We start from the raw sequence: 18,576 nt of genomic DNA, 5'->3' as shown, positions 1-18,576 counted from the left end.
AACCTTCTGATTAACTCACACTAAAATTAATTTACGTGTCCTTTCTGGTCAGCCCAGAAAGTCACTTCTGTGTGCCAAGTCAAAAAAGAATTTATCTGATCAAAAAATACGTAGTTATCTACTAACAAAAAAGGACAAAAGAACAAGTCCTCTGCAGGGTAGAAATAATGGTCCTGTCTTCATTAACAATCTCCTTCTGATTCTACTGATGGGAATCTCATGTCTACTAACAGGAGAGCTTAGTGGGAATCAGGTGGGGTCTTCTACTTCCACTATCCAAAATGCATTCCTTTCATAGTAATCACCAGTTCAAAAATATGATGGTTTAAAAAACTAGGTATCTATCCCCTTCCCAAACAGCCACAAAGACATAAAAAGAGAGGGACTTACCGTACTGTATTGAATAGTGCCCCCCTATAATGTCTCCCCGAAACCTGTGACTATAGCCTTATTTGGAAATAGGGTCTTTGCTAAAATGAAATCATGCTGGATTAGGTGGGTCCTAATCCAATGATTGGTATCCTTATAAGAAGAAGGAAATTTTGACACAGACACACACAGAAGGAAGATGACCATGTGATTATAAAGGCAGAGATTGGAATGATGCAGCTACAAGCCAAGGAACTCCAAGAATTACAGGCAACCACAAGAAGCAAAGGACCCTTCTCTAGAGGCTTCAGAGAGAGCACGGCCCTGGCAACACCTTGGTTTTGGACTTCTAGCCTCAGAACTGTAAGAGAATAAATTTCTCTTATTTTAAGCCACCCCATTGTGATACTTTGTTACAGCAGCCTGGGAAACTAACATACTTAGCACATTCTTTCAATAAGAGAGTCTAAACTATTGTAAAATGGCTAATTCTGTCCAAATTCATATTTAATGCAATTCCAATAAAATACCTAAGACATCCCCCATCCTAATCAAAATCTCAGTGGAACTGGCAGAAGGGACAACTTAACAAAATGACTCTTTGTGTTATCTGGAAGGTGTTGGGCCCTGGCAGGATGGGGAACGACCAGGCCTGTGTTCGTGGAGCATGCTCAGAGAAGGCCTCACTGAGCAGAGACCTGAAGGAGGTAAGGAAATTCCTCCCACCAGATTCCAGCAGGTAGAAGAGTCCTCCGGGCAGAGGAGCAAAAGTCAACAGCACAGGGACCCTGGGAGGGAAGGTGTCTGATGCCTCCAGGAACAGGAAGGGGCTGGGGCTGGTGAGCAGCAGGGGATGAGTTCAGAGCAGCCATGGGCCAGAACATGAGGGATGTGTGCTGCTGTGCAAACCCCACAAGAACACTGTGAGAACCTCCTGGAGGACAGGGCCAGTGCGGGGAGACAGGACAATCCAGGAGGCCTGGCCTCCTGGCCAGGGGTTATTTAGGAGTTGCGTTCCTTCTCTCTCACAATATCCTGGGTGGATTGTGTGCCTGATGCCTCTAGAGAAACAGAAAAACAGTGGCACCCACCCCGTAGTGCCAGGTTGGCAGGGTAACACATTGGCAGATGGCCCTGGAGCTGGCTGGGTGAGAAGGAGAAAACAACAGGTACAGGTGGACTGGCTGAGCACCAGGTACTCCCTCCTGCTCTCCTGCTCATCCCTAGATGAGAGAAACTCTTGGAAAAAGCTCGAGTGAAGGACAGAAGTAATGGAGGTTCCCTAAGGGACAGGTGACCTGCTCTATGGATGGTGGGCAGGAGACAACAAAGGTTGCTCAAGCCCATACTGTGGGACAGGGGTGGGAGGGTGAGGGGCACTCTCCATGCTGAGGGTGGAGCCCCATGCCCTCCCAGGACCTGACCCACTATAACCCAAGGCCTAACAGCTCCCCAGTACATATTGCCATACACTGAAGCTGATGCTCCCAGTGGAATAGAAATCTGAAAAGAAGAGCATCGCTATAAAAGAAAGACAACAAAAAGAGAAGAAACAGAATTAATGAGTAGATAAATAACTATTGCTAAATAAGCATAAAAATCTTCAAACAAATAAGAGACAATAGTGGTAACATGATATCAGAACTAATAGAATAAAGAACCAAGTGGAAAACCTGGCTACAAAAAAAAGTGATAGTTAAAACATGATTTATAAAAATAACTCAATAAATGAGATTAATAACTCAAGAAATACACCTAAAGAAAAAATTGCTGAGCTAGGAGATCTTCCATTTCAATAGGAATCCCAAAAGGAGAAAAAACAAAGGGGAGGAAATGTTTGAAGGGATGACAGAATTTACCAGATTAAGGAAATTTTTTTCAGCTTGAAAGCCCTTAGAGGCTGCCAAAGAGGATTAGGGAAAAACAAAACCAAGATGCCTTATGTTGAAATTTATAACCAGCTAAATTATCTTTTCCATGTGAGTGTGTGCAATAAAAAAGAAAAAAAGACTCAGAAGGTTTATCCTATCAAGACCTTTTTGAAGAAACTCTTAAAAGAAGAGAAATAAATATAGAAGGATGCTACAAGATTAAGGAAAGTAAATTACTTAGAAATATTTGTTGTCAGACAAAATGGAATTCAAGACCAAAAAGCACAAGGGATAACAAGGGACATCATGCATTAGAGAAAGGAACCAAGTTCAATAAAATATAATGACTGTGATCATCTCCCCACTAAATAAAGTAACAGCTGACAGAACTATGGGGAGAAACAGAAGATATAATTGCTGCTGGATATTTCAAATGTCCTTGGCAGAAACTCTTAGGTCAAGCAGACCAAAAAACAAAAACAAAAAACAAAAAAAATAAAACACATACACACACACACACACAAATGTATAGTTTATTTGAAAAAACAAATAATAAACTTAAACATGGAACAAGCAGGTAATGCATATTCATTCCAAGCAACACAGAACACCCACAAAAATTAATCACAGGACTTCCCTGGTGGCGCAGTGCTTGAAAGTCCGCCTGCCGATGCAGGGGACACGGGTTCGTGCCCCGGTCTGGGAAGATCCCGCATGCTTAGTTACTGTTAGCTTTCAATGCAGTTTCCCTGTGGCAAAGGGCTCGTCCTTGCAATTTTTCATCATGCTTTTTCATCTTGAGATTAACAGGCAAATGCAAAATGGTTTCAAACTTTGCTTCAGGGAGCCTGAAGTGTCTTGTTAAAAAAAAAAAAAAAAAAAAAAAAAAATTAATCACAAAGGCAATCTTAACAAAGTACAGTTAACATCTTACCAATAATGTTCTAACAAAATTAGAAACCAATAACAAAAGGATATTAAAAATTATTCTTTGTGTCTGAAAACTAAAATATATTCTACTAAAGTCATGCTTGGATTAAAGCAGAAGCTGTAAGGAGCATTAAAAATGCTTGGAATTAAAAACACTGGAAATGCTACGTGAAAGAAATTATGAAATACAGTTAAAGTAGTACCAAAAAAGAGAGTTTATAGCTTTAGATACATTTAATAGAAAACAGGAAATTGAAAGAAAATAATCTGAACTCTTAATTTTTGGAATTGGAAAAAAAATTAAATAAGACTGGTGAAATGTAAGGAAGAAATAATAAAGGTAGAGACAGAAATAAAATAGAGGACATGAATAAACCAACAATGGATTATTTGAAAAGATGTACAAAATAGACACAGCTCTAGTGAGACATACAGTAAAGCACAGAATGATCTGTGGGATTTTACACTGAATATATATTCTAAGCATGTGCAACGAGCAATCCTTATTTTATAAGAATGTATATATTATATGAGGACTTATAGAACACATTTTAAGGTAGGTGTCTATGGTACATAAAAAATAGGAGTGGGATCAATGATGAAAGTGAAAAACAAAAAAGGGTCTTAAGGCTGTATGGAGATAGAGTTCTGTGGCATCAGATACAGTGAGCATAGGAGTCATTCAGTAATTTGTATGAGAACAGTTTGGGGAAAAATAATAAAGTTAAAGTAGTAATTTTTTTCAGGTAGATTAAAAAGTTTGATGTTAAAAATGAAACCAATAGCTAAATAAATATATGGTTTTCTATCTTATCTTGATTTATGGAAGGACTCTGTAAGTATAAATACAATGGGAAAAAAAGAGAAAAAATGGATGCTTTGACACCATTAAAATGAAACCTTTAAAAAATAAAATCTTTCTGTCCATCAAGGAGTCATTTAAAAAGTTAGATACAAAAAACAAATAGGAAAGAACATTTGCAACAAAAACTACAAAAGAAATATATCCACAATATATTAAATATTTATGCAAATAAATAATAAAACATGAAAATAGACCTTATTAAAAGTTGGGCAAAAAAAAAATCTTTTTAACAATCCATGAAGAAAATACAGTTGGCTAATAAATATGGAAAAATATTCAATCTCAGTAGTAATATAAAAAATGCAAATTTAAACTGAAATTTTCCATCTACCAAATTAGCAGGCTAGCATTCCCCTTGGGAATATAAACTGGTCTCCCTTCCTGGAAGGTAATTTTATATTACATGTCAAAATACTTTTAAATTTTCATATATTTTAACTCAGTAATTCCTCTTCTAAGCATCTGTCTTTGGGGAAAAAACCTACACATTCATCAAAATGGGAATATTAAATTTAGCACATCCACACTGTGACAGTAAAACTTCATGAGAAAATAGTCTCTGAATCCCCAGACTCTGACACACAGTGAGACTCAATAAATGTTTGTTAAATGGCTCTGGAATTCTACATAGCAGTTAAAAAAAGAATGAGTTCAAATTATGATATGGAAAGATCTCCTAGACCTGTTGTTAAGTAAAGTAAACAAGGTGAAAATCAGGACACACAGGATGATCCCACTGATGTAAAACTAAAACCAGTGCCAAAACAAACAAAACGCATCTCTCTTTCTCTCTCTTCCCCTTTTTCTCTCTCTCTTTTTCTCTCTCTCCCTCCCTCCCTCCCTCCTTCCCTCCTTCTTTTCTTCTCTCTCTCAATGCATAGGGAAGTACATGAAAATGTACACACACCAAGACTATAAGAATCATTACATTTGAGAAGGAGATGGGGAGGGGCAGGGAGAACACCTCTGAAGGGAGTCTGAATGGTTTTAGATATAATTATATTCTCAGATTAATTACCTACTTTAAAAAAGAATGTTTCCTAAAGGATGCATATACAAAGATGTTTATGATGGCATCATTTGTAATAATGAAAAGTTGAAAATAACCCCTTAGGATAATAGATATATGTTGGCCATGAAACATCATGTAGGTGTAATAAGCTGTGTTTTTGAAGAACACTTGATGGGAAATGACATGGTACATTATTAAGTGAAAAACAACAACAAAGATTTAATAAAAAATATATAGGCTCATCTTACAAGAAACACTAGAGAGAGTTCTTCAAGCTGAAAGCAAGTGACCCTAGAGAATAATTTGATTCCACACACAAAAAACAAAGAGCACCAGGAGAGGTAATTATGTCAGTAATGATAAGAAAGGATAAATGCATATTTCTTCTCCTATTTGAAAAGCAATCGTATAAAACAATATGTATATAATTGTACTGATGGGCATTCAGCGTATAGAAACATAGTGTATTTAACAATAAGAGCACAAAGTGGGTGGGAGAAAAGCTATATTAGAGTAAGGAAACGACACCAAATCCACAGGATCAAATGAAGAGGACTGGAAAGGTAAACAAGAAGGAAAATATAACAAACTCTCTAAATATATACTTGCTCTCTTTTCTTCTCTCATATGTTATCTGCCCTAATCACCCCAGGTCCCGGCCCCAGAACCTGCTGAAATTATTCAAAATAGCTAACCCTAAACCTGCTTGCACTGGCTTCCGAGGGAAAAACAAAAGGGTTCATGAAAATGTTTTCCCCTTGTTCCTTTTGCCTCCTGACTGACCCTGTTATTTCCCCCATATGTGTGGGAACTTGAGAACTATGAGTAACAAACTATATTTTCAACGGCAATCATCTCCTGATCAAATGGCCTCACCATACCTGAATAGTAATAAAACCTTTTTTTTTTTTAATTTACTTATTTATTTTTGGCTGTGTTGGGTCTTTGTTGCTGCGCGGGCTTTCTCTAATTGCAATAAGCGGGGGCTACTCTTTGTTGTGGTGCATGGGCTTCTCATTGCGGTGGCTTTTCTTGTTGCAGAGCACAGGCTCTAGGCGCACAGGTTTCAGTAGTTCTGCTACACGGGCTCAGTAGTTGTGACTCACGGGCTGTAGAGTGCAGGCTCAGTAGTTGTGGCGCATGGGCTTAGTTGCTCCGCAGCATGTGGGATCTTCCCAGACCAGGGATCGAACCTGTGTCCCCTGCACTGGCAGGTGGATTCTTAACCACTGTGCCGCCAGGGAAGTCCTGATAAAACCTATGTTTTAAAACAATTAATAATTTTAAAACTATCTACAGAAAAACCTCAGGCACAGATTGCATCACTGGTGAATTCTACAGATATTTAAAGAAGAAATAATACCAATTCTTCACAAACTCTTCCAAAAAAATAGAAAAAGAGGGAAAACTTCCCAATTCATTCTATGAGGCCAGTATGACCCTGAAACTAAAACCAGAAAACTCTGCAAATACTTCTGTTATATAGGTGGATGTTTTGACTTACGTAAAACGTCTGCTAAACAAATTTCTATAAAAGCTACTGTGTCTATGATAAACTTTCCTATATCTCTCCTTGCCATTTTTATAGATTCTATTAATGAAAGGAAAAGGCATGTACAGTGAAGGCAGAAATGGTTGTGACAATGTTATTTTGCTTTTTCATTCTTCAAATGCCATCATACAATTTGTTTTCCTGTGTGAGCATTACACAAATACAATTGCTTTCAGGAATACTAAAACAGCATTTTATTGGATTTGAAGTATTGAAGGTACAGAATAAATGTGGTAATATAGAACTCTTCCTAACACAAGTATCTTAGAAGTTAATAAATAAGTTGATTTCTAGGTTCTTGAGTATTTGAAAAATAAAGTTGCAATTTGAGATTTTAAAAAGGAGATTACAACAAAAGAAAACTACAGGCCAATATTCCTTATGATTATAGATGCAAAAATGCAGGAAAGTATTTGACAAAATCCAACACCCTTTAATAAATTTAAAAAAAGAAACCTCCACAAACTAGGAATAGAAAGAAACTTTCTCAATCTGATAAAGGGGATATATGAAAAACCCACAGGTAACATCATACTTAATGGTGAAAGACTGAATGCTTTCTCCCTAAGACTAGGAACAAGACAAGGATGTTCACCTTTACCACTTGTATTCAATACCATACTGCAGTGAATTAGGCAGTTAGGCAAGAAAAGAAATAAAAGGCACTAAGATGGGAAAGAAGTAAAACTGTCTCTATTTGCAGATGACATGAACTTGTATATAGAAATTCCTAAAGAAACCACTAAAAAACTACTACTAGAACTGAAAAACGAGTTTGGCAAGATCGTAAGATACAAAATCAGTATGTAAGACCAACTGTATTTCTATACATTTGCAATGAGCAATGTGAAAATGAAATTAAGAAAACAATACCATTTACAATAGCATCAAAAGGAATAAAATACTCAGGAATAAATTTAAGAAAAAAAGTGCAAAGTATATACCCTGAAAATTACAAAATATTACTGAAAGAAACTAAAGAAGACCTAAACAAATGGAAAGACACTCCATGTTCGCTGATGGAAAGACAATATTGTTATGATGGCGTACTCTTTCAGTACGTCCACAGATTCAATGCAATCCCTTTCAAAACCCTAGCTGGTTTCTTTGTAGAAATTGACAAGCCGACCCTACAATTCATATGAAAATTCAAGAGATCCAGAATAGCCAAAACAATCTTGAAATAGAAGAATAACTGACAATTCCCAATTATAAAACTTAGTACAAAACTACAGTAAGCAGGATAGTGTGCTATTGGCACAAGGACAGACATATAGATCAACAGAATAGAATTGAGAGTCAGAAATAAATCCTCACATTTATATTCAATTGATTTTCAGCAAGGGTGCCCAAGCAATTGGATGGAAGAATAATTTTTTCAACAAATGGTACTGGGACAACTAGATATCTACATGGACAAAGTAAGACCTCTATCTCATACCATTTTCAAAAATTAACTGAAAATGGATCAAAAACCTCTTAAATGTAAGAGCTAAAACTATAAAACCTTTAGAAGAAAATGTACGTGGAAATCTTCATGATCTTGGATTAAGCAATGATTTCTTAGATATGACACCAAAGCACAGCAACAAAAGTAAAAATAAATTGAACTTCATCAGAATTTACAACTATTGTGCTTCACAGGACACTATCAAGAAAGTGGAAAGACAACACAGAGAAGGAGAGAAAATATTTGCAACTCATATATCTTATATAGCCAAAAGTAGAGACAACCCAGATGTCCATTAACTGATGAATGGATAAATAAAATGTAGTATATTCATACAATGGAATATTTTCAGCAATAAAAAGGAATGAAGTATTGATATATCCTATAACATGGATGAATCTTGAAAATATTCTAAGTGAAAGAAGCCAGACACAAAGAGCTGTAGAACTGGATATTGTATGATTCCATTTATATGAAATGCCCAGAAGAGGCAAATCTACAGAGGCAACGCATAGATAAGTGGTTGCCTAGGGATGGCAGGACTTAGATAGCCTGCAAAGGTATGTCTGCATTCAACAGAGATCAGCATTACCTTTAGAAGCCTTCAAGGAGTACATTGTTAAGACAAAATGGCAGCTGTGGGATAAACAAAAAGAGGCTCGTTTTAGTTTAAATACTCCCTAGGAAGACCTAAGCAATGATCTCAAGCTGGAACTAGCCAAGCCTTAGACCGGTCTAAGAGCCAGGTTAAGTATCCACTGTGGTGTCTATTCTGCATCCCTCTCATTTCTACTGTCACTTTCATCAGGCGTTCTTCTCTTAGTTACTCAGCACCCTATATTTTAAGGGCTTTTTTAAAATAGTAAAATAAGATTGCACCACTGGCTCTGTTAGTCTCATCACTGAGTGATTTCAGATGCAGGGTTTGGTGCCAGTGCAGCTGAAGGCAGCAGAGCAAGTGATCACCCGTGGGCCAAATAGTAATGATATGGCATTATTTTTCATCAAGAAATTCTTAAGCTTCATAGGGCTGAATCCTGAATTTGACACTCTTGGCTAAACTTGGGACTTGGTTAAAGATTAAATAAGCAAACTTTTATTTCAATTGTATAAACCAAAAACTAAAATACAAGTGAAGACGCACTAAGAAAGCGGAGATTTGGTTTTCTGTGACTGATACTCTTTTTTTAGCAACCGATTTTGCATGTGTGTGTGTGAGACATCAACAAAAAATAAATAAATAGAGAACTGGTAAGCATACATGAGTCACAGAAAATGTTTAAAACCATTTGGCTCCCCTAGGAGATGGCCAGATCGTCGGTGAATGATTTAGCATGGGAAATAGCCAGTAAGAGCAAGCGTGATTGGTGAAGGGATCTGAAAGAAACATCAGAGGTGGGGGAAAAAGTGGGACCTTCCGCTTGAGAATCTTAAAAAGATTACCTCAGGGGATGAGTGAAGGGTTGGGCTCCAACCTGCTTGCTCTAAAGGCAGCTCATAAGGTACAGATGAAAAGAACTGTAAGAAGCATCAGCCATTATGATTGCTAAGTCAAGGAGATCCTTTCGGCAACAAACCTCTTGCTGGACCTGTTTCAGGTTCTATTTTTCATATGGAATCAAAAACAACTTTACATACTTAGTTTCCACTAAATCTTTCCCCCTGCCCCTTGTTGATAGAATGGCTTGAGAGTCCTGTCAAGAATCTCCAACAATCTCTGATGCTTGCAACACTCACATGCTCCACACTGTTCTTTTATAAAACAACACCCTCCAGAGTTGTTTGGTGATGAGTACCTAGACACTGGTGACCACATCCCTGTATAGCATCTTTTTTTGTTTGTTTATTTTTTAGAGAATTGACGTTTGCTCTTTTTCTATATATTTATATATTTACTTATTTATTTAGGCTGCTCCGGGCCTTTTTTTTTTTTTATTCGGTTGCACTGGGTCTTAGTTGCAGAAGGTGGGCTCCTTAGTTGCAGCTTGCCAGCTCCTTAGCTGCAGCATGTGAGCTCCTTAGTTGCGGCATGCATGTAGGATCTAGTTCCCTGACCAGGGATCAAACCCGGGCCCCCTGCATGGGGAGCCCAGAGTCTTAGCCACTGCACCACCAGGGAAGTCCCCTGCTCCGGGTCTTAATTATGGCACGTGGGATCTTTAGTTGTGCCATGTGGGATCTTTTAGTTGCAGCATGCAGGCTTCTTAGTTGAGGCATGTGGACTCTTGGTTGTGGTGTGCATGTGGGATCTAGTTCTCTGACCAGGGATCGAACCCAGGCCCCCTGCGTTGGGAGCGCAGTCTTACACACTGGACCACCTGGGAAGTCCCTCCCTGTATAGCATCTTACATGTCATCTTACATGCTCACCTGGAGACACCATAAATACTGCTTGGTACTGTTGATTATCCAGGCAGGAGTCAATATCCTAATTGAATTTCAAACTCTAAACAGCAAAGTCATCATGCCAGTTTGAACTTATGTGGGCCTCCTTTCTAAAGAACTCAAATTGATTTTTAAAAATCTATCTAAATTAGTTATGTCTCAAACCTCCCAGAAGACAATTAGTAGCTATCATTTGCTGAATGCTTCCTCTGTGGCAGGCATCCTTCTAAGCATTTATGTTGTATCACTTTGGGTGAATCATGTATTCTCTGTGAGCTTCAGTTCATCTGTAAAATGGGGAAAACACTGGAATCACAAATTCAGTTGCCCACAGGTAGCTAAGTAGAGGGAGCTAGGTGTAAGCACTTGAGCAATTATTAAGTGAGATATACCTGGCATTCTTGGTGGCTGAATCACTAACCTTGCCTCTTCTGTAGGCAGATCCTGCCTTCCCACTTAGAGCAGCAGGAAGTGTGAGACATGCTTTCCTAGGCTCCCTTGCAGCTAGGATGTTGGCATATGAGCCAGTCTTGGTCACTTGTGAGCTCAGGGGGAAGTCAGTTAGGGACTTTTTTTTTTAAGTTTTACCTTTACAAGAAAGAGAAACCAATGGGAGGACATGCTTTCCTCTTCTGGATATGTGTCTGCATGTGACATGTGTGCCTTTTGGAGGCATTGGTAGAAAGGAGGGGAACATCACAGCTGACTTACTGAAGATGTCGGGGGAAAGGTGGAAAACATCAGTGCTGGGGGCAGCAGTCCTTGACAACATTTTTGTGCCACTGTATGAACCCTGGAGCTCCCCTACCTTAATTGAGGTAATACACCCTTACGTGAAGCTATTAGTTGGGTTTTCTATCAGTCACACTGAAATTATCCCCACCTCATCTTGACATACTACTGAGGGGCATTCCTCATCTAAAGAAGTCGGCTGCACTCAGTGCCTGCTGGTTGCTGCCAGATGAGGATTTTTCAAGAAGAGCTAGGAATCCAGATTTTTATATAAAACTCCAGATTTTAAAATGTTGGCTCAGATTAAAGGAATATGTGCAAGCCAAACAAAATACACGTGGAGGCCAAGTTCAGCCCATAGACTCACTATTTTCAACCCCTGATCTACCTCTGACAGTTGATGTGAGAACTGAATTAACTATGTTTAAAATAAGATCAGTAGTAACAATAGCAAACACTCACATAGCACTTAATATGGTCCAGGCACCATTCTGCTTGCTTTACCAATCTAGTACTCATATGTAACCAGGTCTTACAACAAGCTTATGGGAGATGTAACTGTTACTTCCACTTTACAGATAAGGAAAGTATGGAAAAGAGAAGTTGAGTAATTTGCTCTGGTCACACAGTCAGGATGAAGAACAGCAGGAAGGTGAGCCTGGGCCCAGGTAACCTGGCTCCAGATTTCACTACTCTTAATCAATACGTTATGCTTGTGAAACATTCAGTACAAATTTCTGCCTGTAATTGATACTCAGTCCATGTAAGTTCCCTTCCCCCATCCCCTCCAATGCTTTGAAGCAATTTCAAGAATAGAATTAGGGATTTTAGGGACTTCCCTGGTGGTCCAGTGGCTAAGACTCTGTGCTCCCAATGCAGGGGGCCCAGGTTAGATCCCTGGTCAGGGAACTAGATCCCATGTGCCACAACTGAGTCCACATGCCACAACTAAAGATCCCACGTGCTGCAACTAAAGATCCCGTGTGCCGCAACTAAGACCCAGCGCGGCCAAAATAAATAAATACATTTTAAAAGAAAAGAAAGAATTAGGGATTTTTCTGATGCTAAAGAGGACAGCTTGGCATTTTAGATATTAATAACAGTTGTCATTTCAGTTCAGTGCCTCAAAAGCTGCCGTAATATCCAGGCAGGTGATCAGTATCATAATAAATGAAATCTATATGGACTTGGCTGGAAGGTGGAACAGCCATGATGACATTTGTGCTCAGCTTCTTGGCCACCAAACAACAGGGATGCTCTGAACATGATGAAATGTTGTATCTTCAGAAGAGGCCACCAACCTCCCATGGTGACTGCCACACTCCCAACCAGGACTCCTACTCCTAGGTAGTGTGCACTGGATGGGGGGGATGGATGGATGATGGATTGGCTCCAAAGGTACACACATCTGCATATACAGGAGACAATGTTATTCTGACTCTTCCCTTAGAGTCAGTCCCAAGATAGATAGTCTCAAAGCTAAATCCATTTGGTGTAATTAACAACTGTAGTGCTTAATCAGTCTTAACCAAACATTCCCTAAAAATGGGCTCTTAGAGAAATGATTCCATTGAGAGAAATGCAACTCCAAAAATGTTCATAACAGGGCTTCCCTGGTGGCACAGTGGTTGGGAGTCCGCCTGCCGATGCAGGGGACGCGGGTTCATGTCCCGGTCCGAGAGGATCCACATGCCGCGGAGCGGCTGGGCCTGTGGGCCATGGCTGCTGAGCCTGCGCGTCCGGAGCCTGTGCTCCGCAACGGGAGAGGCCACAACAGTGAGAGGCCCGCGTACCGCAAAAAAAACAAAAACAAAAACAAAAATGTTCATAACAACATTGATGGGGGTGGGGGTGAGGGGAGTGTGGGAAAGCCATGCACCCAAATGTTCAGCAATAAAAAGTATATTTTGGTACAACCATAGGGTTGACTATTAGATCACCATTAAAAACATTGCTTACAAAGGATGTGCAATAGAAAAATACTTATGAACCAATAATAAATGAGAAAAGGACAAAAGTTGTTTATACAGCATATATCAAAATGCATCATTTAAATGAATTTTTCTTAAACAACAAAAAACACTGAAAATGACCCATATACTACACGTAAATAGACAAACCAACAAATATTTACTGATTACCTACTAAGTACTGTAGATGCAAAGTAATGACAAGAAACAAAAAAATTACTTCCTGTTTCCAAGAGCTTTCGAAATAATTAAGGAGATGAGATGCTCTCTGACAATTACATCGTAAAGAAATTAGGTGGTAGATGTAGAGAACGAACATATGGACACCAAGCGGGGAAAACCGCAGTGGGGTGGGGATCATGGTGTGCTGAATTGCGCAATTGGGATTGACGTCGGGGGGGGATGCTGGTGTGCTGAATTGGGCGATTGGGATTGACATGTATACACTGATGTGTATAAAATTGATGACTAATAAGAACCTGCTGTATAAAAAAGTAAATAAAATTTTAAAAAAAAGAAATTAGGTGGTAATTGGAATATGAACAATATGTAACAGTTGCTATAATACTCAGAGGAGAGAAAGATGACCTCTGGCTGTGGTGATCCAGGCAGGCTGCGAAGAGGAGTGGGATTTGAACCAGAGGTTTATCGGGATTTCAGGAAGCCAAAGGGCGTCCCGGGCAGGAACGGATGCAGAGTCAGTACTGATGCCGGTATGGAAACATGCAAGTTATTTTTAATGTGACGTAGGGGAAAGAACTTAGGCCCTGAGCTGGAACCCTGGCTCTGTGATTTCTCCTGAATGACTTATGTTAACCTCTGAGGTCATAGGTTTTCCAACAATAATGCATCTTATAGGATCTTCGTGCAGATTAAACAAGATCATTTGTATAAGATGCCTGGCCCATTAACTTGTTAAATGTTAATTTTTTTGATATCTCTTTCTCTTTCTCTTCAGCTGTCTTTGTTCATTCATTCAGTCAGTCAGTCAGTCACTTAGTCATCCATTCACTCATTCTTTTGGCACGGGTTGAGCACCCATCTTGTACCAGCACTGGGCTGGTTATTGTCTCTCTGCTCCTATCCAGTTCCACTCCACACTCATCCCTGCCCTGTGCTGTGCCCCAGGAGCCTGACAACCGTGGACCACATCACTCAGCCTCCCTTGCCCTCTAGCTTCCAGCTGGAAACACCGGCAGGAAATCTGAGGGCAGGAGGAGAAAGAAGTTGGGGAATTTACCCCGTGTTCCACTTCCTCCCTGTCTGGTCTTGGGGGTGGTGGGTAGCCCCTCTTCCCCAGCACAGCTCCCAGCTCGTGTGGGACCCAGCTCCCTCCGCCTGCCCCTTCACACATGGCGGGGGATGACAATCCCTGGGGCCCGCATCATGTCTTGTGGGCTCCCTTCACACTGTACATGGTCTCTTTGTTCAGTCCCCTCCAGTTAAACTCTTCTGTGCTTGCTGTTCACTGGGACTCTGCCATACATGATGAAGAAGGCAGACAAGTCCTCGCCTCCTACGTTCTGATAAACAATTGCATAAACAAAATAGCCACAGAAGAAAAGGTAATGTGATAAAGAATGGTTGGGAGAGGCTACTTGAGGAGGATGACATTTAAACAGAGACCTAAAGGCTGAGGGGGAGCCAGTAATCCAAAGATCTGGGAGACCCCTGTTTCAGGCAGAAGTGCATATATAAGAGCGTTAAGGTGAGGGCAAGCGTGGAGTGTTGGAATAATAAAAAGAGGTCAGTGGGGCCGGAAATTGGTGACCTGGGGGGTGAGTGGTGGGAGGATGGTCAGAGAGGCAGGAGGGGCCAGTCAATGCTGGGCGTGGTGGGCCGTGGAAAGGGATCTGGACTTAAAGATTAAGTATATTAGGAAGTCTTTGAAGGGCTACAGGTTGGAGAGTAATTTGAGCCATGTTTTGAATCTACAGTCTTCTACTGTGTGGGCAATGGATTGTACATCAGGAAACAGTGGGAGGTTATTGCTATGGTCCAGGCCAGAGTTGCTGGTGGCTTGAACTAGAGTGTTGGCAATGGCAGTGGAGAGATGTGAATGGACTTGAGATCCATTTACACTATGATCCTGAGGTATCATAATACTTTAGTTTTTCCCAGCCAGTGTCCTAGATCCTTGGAGGATGGTGAGCACACTATATACTTTTTATTAATTTATATTTTCATTTTGATGATTATATATTTCAAAAGTAGATGAACATATCCTGGATCATCTGCATGCCAACCTTATAACAGGGTAGTATGATCACATAATTTCAGTGGCGCGATTTCATTTGGATTCTAAGACCTCCACAGCACCAAATGATTGCCTACAATGACAGCGTTTAACATCATGTGGTGATTTTATTAACACATAACACACACACACAGAAAAGTACACCACTCACAAGTACATAACTCAATACATTTTCACAAACTGAACGTCTCCATAACCAGCACACAGTTTAAGAACCTAACACTCCAGGAACCCCTCTGGCACCTTCTCCAGGCCACTCCCCACCCCACCCCCAGTGTAACTATCATCCTGATTTCTAACACCATAATTTAGTTTTGCTTGTTTTTGAACTTTACATGAATGCAGAGATGAGAGTTATGTAAGTGGGATGAAGCAGACCTCTAAAACTCCCATCATGGTGTGTTAGCAGCATGGGATTCCCACCAGGGACGGGCCCTCAGTTTCAGTTCATGCTTCCTGGGCATTGTGATGAAGATCTAACCTCAGAGACTAGAACCCAAATTATCCCCAAGGCGTGAAGCAACCTCATTAGCCTGGATCCCCATCAATGGACACGGTCCAGCACGGTCACATCAGTAGTGCTGGCTATGTATTAGAATGTCTGTTTATCATAGCAGTGGCTGTCATGCAGCATAATATTTCCCCACACCTTCGATGAGTCATGAGATATTAGGAGTAAAATGGTGATGTCTTGACTTTTGTCCTTGCTTTCCCAGGCTGCACTCCAGCAGCTTTCCCAGGTCCAGACCAAAAGGTGTTTTCATTAATCCAGATGCAAAGTTCAGCTGAATCTGCCTCTAGTCACATGTAGGCCCCGACCCCTGCTCCCCCTGTCCTTCATTACACTGCCAGGGTCAAAATAGGGAAGCAGGCAAGATTTGGTTTTGATGCACTCTTTTGCTCATTTCAATTCTGGCCCCTCCCATTAACTCCAGTGACCTCATGCCTCCCACTGGCCCCAGAGTCCCTCACTGGAAACACACACAGCCCTACCCATCATAACATAGCCCTCCCGCCTCCCATTCTCTCCCAATTCTGCTTTCTGCTATGTGAAAATGTGTGGCATCAGCTTAATCCAAGAAATGCCCATGATGGTTTAGTAGAAAGAGCGCTGCATTTGAGAGTTAAGAGGCCTGGTTCTAGCTCTAACATTATATCAGTTAGGATAGTTAATTAGCTGAAAGTGATAGACTTCAACTTAAGCAAAAAACAAACAAAAAATCCAGTACTGAATGAGCTCCTTCGGGGGTCAGTGATCAGATACAGCTATATCAGGGTCTCCAACAACATCATTAAGACAGACTCACTCTCTCCACATCTTGACACTGCTTTCCTTGGCTCTCCGCCAACAGTCCTATCCTCCCAGCAACCCCAAGGGAGCACATGAATTTCTCTATTCCAAGGTCCTGAAATCAAGTCTCGTTAACTTTGATTGGCCTCCTGGGAACACATGTCCTGATGCTCTGGTTGGTGAGGCCCAGCTCACTTGCTCATGGTGGATTTGGGGGTAAAGTCAGCACCACCCAAAATGCTGGAAGTGAGAGTGGGAAGGGCTGGTACCCCAGAAAGAATGAGGCCGGCAGCAGCCACATGCGTCCTCTCCAGTCATTAATTAATCAAAAGAGCTTGACAAATCTTTCCACCTCTGGGACTGGTTTCTCAACTGCAAAAAGAGAGGGATGGACCCTACAGCTTCTAAGATCCCTTCTGCTTTAATACTTTATGATTCCACCTAATTTCTCATGGGCATGCTACACAGTAGTTTTACCTCTTAGAGAATAATTTCTTAATCCAATTAAAATGGGGCACAGCAGAGACTTAACCACCCATGTGATAAGCCATTTGGAAGGGGCAAGCCCCACCATAGTGCAGGCCTTCCCCATGCTCTCTGCAAGATCCCTGCCCAGTGACCCCGTAAAGAAACAAGCCAGAGAGGCTGGTGCCAATGTAGAGAGAGGGATGCAGTCGGAACCAGTCATTCATTGATTAATTCAACCAGTAATTATTATGCACTTCCTGTATCTCAAGCACTGTACTAGGCTCTGGGAATGAACGTGAGCAAGGAACAGCCCCTGTTCTCTAAGACAACAGTCTTGAGGTGGGCCCAGACAAGCAAACCACTGATTGACAGTTCAGAAGGTCAAGGGCTGTGGCAGGATGGTAAGGTGGCTCAGATGATGGGGACGTAACCCACTAGGAGATAGGGTTTAGGGCCTGAGGAGCTGAGAGAATAATCAGGGACGTTGTTTCTAAGGAGACCCTGAATAGGGTCTGGAAGGTGAAAGAGAAGAATTTAGCCAGTTGAGAAAGGCATTCACAACGCAGCAAGTTGGGGCAGTCTTGGAGCGTTGCAGTTTGTTGCAAGTGGCTGCCGCTGTGGAGTTTAGATGGGGCAGTGGCAAGAAGTAAGGCCAGGCTTCACGGTAGGGAACTGGAGTACCAAACCAAGAAGGTAGATTTTTATCATGGAGGCACTGAAGAGCCACTGAAGGATTTTAAGCAGGAGGGTAACACAATATCTCTCATTTTTACAAAGGATCTACCAGTATCACGTGGGGTCAGGGAGACATAAGACCAGTTGTCTTCAAGAAGTCTGTGATCATACCATCATAATGATAGAGGAAGGACTTCATGCCCAGTATCTGACCGCTTGCTTCTGTAGTTTTTGTGTTATGTATGTCTGTTTATTCACACTTTACCTTGTTCCACGTAAAGCTCTCTCTTCAGAAAAATGCCTGCACCTGGGACAAAGGCTTTTAAAAAGCCCATTCCTGGTCTAAAAATGCTTACAGGTGATCTGTAAGTCTCTGCTGAAAATCTGACCACACCTCACACCTGATTATAAAACAACTCAAGATCTCTGCAGCCCCCAAATATTATGACAAGGATTTAACAATCCATCAGCATTCAAGTCCATCAGCATTCAAGGGGCAAACCTGGGGGCTGGCTGCTCAAGGAGGCTTATGGGTCTGCCTCTTGCAGAAAGAAAGTTCTATATTCCTCAGAAAATTGCTCTGCACAAAGGAAATCATGGCTCCCTGCACACCCAGTCTGAGAGGAGATTATTCCTAATGGCATAAATCCTCAGAGCATCGCGTGTCTGGAAGAAAAGCAGAGATGCATCTGAATGCCAGGGCTGCCTTAGACCAAAGAGAAACAAGGAAGAGTACTAATTGAGCTGTGA

This window comes from Lipotes vexillifer, unplaced genomic scaffold, assembly GCF_000442215.2.
Source record: "Lipotes vexillifer unplaced genomic scaffold, Lipotes_vexillifer_v1.1 scaffold180, whole genome shotgun sequence".
Classification (NCBI taxonomy): domain Eukaryota; kingdom Metazoa; phylum Chordata; class Mammalia; order Artiodactyla; family Lipotidae; genus Lipotes; species Lipotes vexillifer.
Note: the sequence above shows the minus strand (reverse complement) of the source record.